Here is a 5,199-nt window from a genome sequence, read left to right on the forward strand (position 1 = left end):
TTTCCAGGCTCAATTCAAGTTGGAAATAGTTCATTTCCATACAATTGTAGGACCAAGGTCACTATTAACTTGCTGGATGTTGGCCAGTGTTCTCTGCTCCCAGTTTGTTGTGGGATCTGTATGAACAGAACCCTGCAAGCATGGACTAAAAGGGAATACTTTTAGAAAAAGGACAGACTGAAGGAAAAATTACTTCAACAGCAAAACCATGGAAGCTGATTTTGGGAGCCAAGAAACATTAGGTAAGGATTGTGGACTGACTCATGCATATGGAAAGGGTGAGTTTGCCCTGAATTTTGCAGAGGGTGTACCTTTCACCCCATTATTCACAAAGAGCGTTACCATCCCAATTCTCTCAGATGCTTGGGAAATTGAGGGAAACTGACTGCCCCATTGTTCAAGAAAAGTGTTACAGCCCAAGGCTTCAGAATGTGTGGAACACATTACTGGGGGCTTGGAGAGAACCTTACCACGATTTCACTCTTCTGAGGGGTTAATAGTGTGGTCTGGAGATGACAAAGTGTCTGAGTGCCACCCAAATGCTTGAGGAGGATGGAGCTGAGCACATGGTGGTCTCTCCAATACCTGGAAAGATGGGAACACTCACCCCAGTGTTTGGAGAGAGCAAGGTTGCTGTCTAAGCCTATGAGAAGGTGGGACTTACACTCCCAAGCCCTGAGGAGGAAGCAACATTCTGTAGATAACTCAGACATTGAAACCTAATGATGTAAAGACTGTAGGTTTCCAGAGCCGTTTGAGACCTTTGATGCCACTTTCCTTCCAATTTCTCCCTATTGAAATGGGAACATGTATCCTATGACTGTCCCTCCATTGTATGTTGGAAGCAGATAATTTGTTCTGGGTTTCACAAGTCCACAGCAGGAGGAGAATTTTGCACTAAGACACACAATGCCTGTAGCTGATTTTGATGAGAATATTTGCTGTTTTTGACTTGGTATTGTATCTTCATTGTTACTGAAAGGGTTTAAAGCTTTTGTGATATTGTGATTAAATGAATGTATTTTGTATATAAATGAGCATGTCTTTTGGGAGTCCAGAAGGTATAGTGTAATAATTTGGAGGTGTTAAGTACCTGAGAAAGACCATGTATTTTTAATCCATCCCTGTATTGCATACTATATGGGTGGTGCCTTCTGATTCAATTGAGATGTGACACAGCCCATTCATAGTGCATCTTAATGTCTTTACTAGGGTCCTTTATGAGGATAAGATAGAGAAACACCCAGAGACATTTGAAGAGAACTCAGAGAAAAAGGACCAGCAGATGTTGTCATGTACCTTCCCATGTGAGAGAGGAACCCTGGATGCCAGCATTCTTTCTTCGGAGATGGCATCTTCTTTATGATGCCTTAATATGGACTTTTCATGGCCTCAGAACTGTAAATTTATAAACTAATAAATTCCCGTTGTAATAGCCAACCCATTTCTGATATATTACATCAAGGGAAATTTAGAAAACCAGAACACTATGTAACTCATCCTATGAAGCAAACATTAATACTAAAACCTGATGCAGATACTATAAGAAAAGAAAACTACAGACCACTCTCTCTAATGAATATGGATGCAAATTTTCTCAGCAAGATACTTACAAATTCAATCCAATGCCACATTAAAAGAATTATACACAAAGACCAAGTGGCGTTTGTTCCAGGAATGCAAAGGTGATTCAAGAAGCAATCAATCTCGTACAATACATTAACAAATTGAAAGGAAAAATATCGTATGATCACCTCAAATGATGTGGAAAAGGCATTCGATAAAATTCAGTATTCTTTCTTGATAAAAGCACTTCAAAAGGTAGGAACAAATGAAACATCTTCAATATGAGAAAAGAGCATTATGAAAAACCCACAGCCAGCATTATACGCAATGGGGAGATACAAAAAACCTTCCTCCTAAGATCAGGAATGAGACAATAATGCCCAATCTCTGAATTGAACATTGTGCTAGAGGTTCTAGTTAGAGCTATTTTATAAGAAAAAGAAATAAAAGGCATCCAAATCAGAAAGAAAGAAGTAAAATTTTCATTATTTTCAAATGGCATGATCCCATATTTACAAATCCTGAGAAATTTAATACAAAGCTATTTCAGCTTATAAACAAATTAGCAAAGTGGTGGTATAAAAGATTAATGTGCAAAAATCAGTAGTGTTTCTACACATCAGTAATGACCTAACCAAGCAGGCAATTAAGAAAAAAATTCCATTCACATAAAAGAATCAAATATCTAGGAATAAGCCTAATTAAGGATGTAAAGAACCTGAACAGAGAAAACTATAAAACATTGCTAACAGAAATCAAAGAGCACCTAAATAGGTGACAGATATACAATGATCATGGATATGAAGTCTAAATGTCATTAAGATGTGAATTCTATCCAAATTTCTCTGCAGATTCAATGCAATACAAATCAAAATACCAACAACTTAGTTTTTAGACTAGGAAAAATAAGTTCTCAAGTTTATTTGGAGGAGAAAGAGGTCTTGAATAGCCAATAGTGTCCTAATAAATGGAGAACAAAATGAGAAGACTTGTACTTCCTGGCTTTAAAGTTTATTATGAAGCCACAGTGGTCAAAACAGGATGATACTGACACACAGATAGACATATTGATCAATAGAATTGAATTGAGAGCTCAGAAATAAACTCTCTTATATATATATATATATATATATATATATATATATATATATATATATATATATTATTATTATTATTATTATTATTATTATTTTTGCATGGGCAGGCACCAGAAATCAAACCCAGGTCTCCAGCATAGCAGGTGAGAACTCTGTCTGATGAGCTACCATGGCCTGCCCAGTCAATTGATTTTTGACAATACCTGCAAATCCACTGAACTTGGACAGAATTGTCTCTTTAACAAATGGGGTTGGGAGAACTGGATATCCATATACAAAGGAATGAAAGCAGACCCTACCTCATACCTTATGCAATAATTAATTCAAAGCTGAAAAGAGACCTAAATATAAGAGTAAATACTATAACATTTCTAGAATAAAATATAGGGGAACACTTTCAAGACTATGATAGGAGGTAGCTTCTTAGACAGTACACTCAAAGCACAAGCAACGAAAAGATAGATAACATGGCCACTCTTCAACATGGAACACTTATGTGCTTCAAAGTGCTTTGCAAAAAGATGAAGAGGCAGCCTACTCAATGACAGAAAATATTTGATAACTGTATAACTGATAAGGGTTTCATATCCTGAATATATCAAGAAATCCTACAACTGAACAATAGAGGGACAAACAAACCAAATATAAAATGGGCAAAATATATGAATAGACATATTTCCGAAGAGGAAATACAAATACCAAAAAAGCACATGAAAAATGTTCTTCCTCATAAGTTATTAGGGAAATGCAAATGAAAACCACAGTAAGATATCATCTCACATCTCTAAGAATGGTTGCTATTAAATTAAAACTACGAATTTTGGGGAGGATGTGAAGAAACAGGAACACCTATTTGCCACTAGTGGAAACTTAGAATACTACAATCACCATGGAAGAGAGTGTGTCTGTCCTCAGAAACTCAATATTGAATTTCCCTATGACCTGGCCATTCCCTACTTGGAATATACCCAGAAGATGTGAAAGCAAGGATATGAATAGACATTTGTACACCAATGTTCATAGTGGCATTATTCACAATTGCCAAAAAATGGAAACACAGATGAATGGATAAACAAAATGTGGCACAGACATATGATGGGATATTCTGCAGTGGTAAGAAAGATTTTGGTCCTGAAGCATGTGATAACATGGATTAAAATTGAGGATATAATGCTAAGTGAAATAAGGCAGGAACAAAAGGACAGATATTGTTTGATTTCACTAATATGAACTAACTAGAACATGTAAACTCAAGTCTTAAAATGTAGAATATAGGATATCTAAAGATAGACAGAAGCTACAGAAGGGAGAGCAGTTACCTAGTAGGTACAGAATTGTTAATGAAGCTGAACTTAAATGTTTAGGAATCTATAGATGTGATGGTAGCTTGTTATTGGAATTATAAATCATAGTGATGTAGTGTACATGAAATTGATATAAAGTGTTTAATGGCATGTATGTAGATGAGTTCTTGCATGAACTACTACAAATGTAAAAAAAAAAATAGAGGTATATATGGGGAAAACTTAAATATTGCACACTAGAACTATAGTTAGTAGTATTTTAATATTCTTTCATCAACAGTAACAAATTTATTATACTGATACTATGGGTCAACCATGGGAGTGATAAGGAATGTGGGAGTATTGAGGTTTTATTTTTTATTCTTATTACTGTCCTGAAGTAATGAAAATGTTCTAAAATTAATCATGAGGATGTATGTACAATTATATGAAAATACTGTGAGGTAGTGATTATATATTTTGGTTTGTCTACATGTTAAATGAATATATCACAATAAAGTTGAAAAAACAGAAGCCAGGTCTCAGTTCTGAATTTCACTGGCGTGGAAGGTATTTCACTCTGGTTTAATTATATTGACTGCCAAATGTCTGTGTATGCCATAAAGAAGTTTCGGGAAGCTGTGCCATCTCATGTTGGTCATTTTGGAAATGCATCCTTTATTCAGCCTGTTTTATGGCTTGAGCGGCCACAAGCTGAGTTGGAGTCACCAAATCTGTTCAGTGTTAGAAACCCATCATTTTTGGCCTGACTAAATTACAGGCAGAAATAATTTAAATATGAATTTATTTTTATTTGGAAATGTCTTTAAATGTAATTAGTTAATTTATTTAAATATTTACCTTTTATAGTTTCCTAGATAATTTTATGCTGAATTTATTAGTAAAGCTGAGTTACAAGTTCCAGAGAAATAAGGTTGATATTGGAAATGTCAGCCAAATCTTAACTCTATCCACATAGCTACAAAACTCAGTATGCTTTGCACATCTCTTTCAAAAGTTCTTTATTCTATGTGGAGCAATTCTTCCTCTCTAAATAGATGCATGTGTGATGCATCTCAGTGCATTACCAACTTCTCATAATGAATCATAATAACGTTACCTTTCACTTCTCCCAGCACTGGGATACTGCTTTTGGTTATGATACCATTCCATATGGGATTTGGAAACTTCAAATAATTTAAGGAAGCAATAATCTCACTCTGGGAGTGTAAGACTCATGAGGGAAAAAATAT

The sequence above is a fragment of the Tamandua tetradactyla genome, chromosome 22 (assembly GCF_023851605.1).
Source record: "Tamandua tetradactyla isolate mTamTet1 chromosome 22, mTamTet1.pri, whole genome shotgun sequence".
Lineage (NCBI taxonomy): Eukaryota > Metazoa > Chordata > Mammalia > Pilosa > Myrmecophagidae > Tamandua > Tamandua tetradactyla.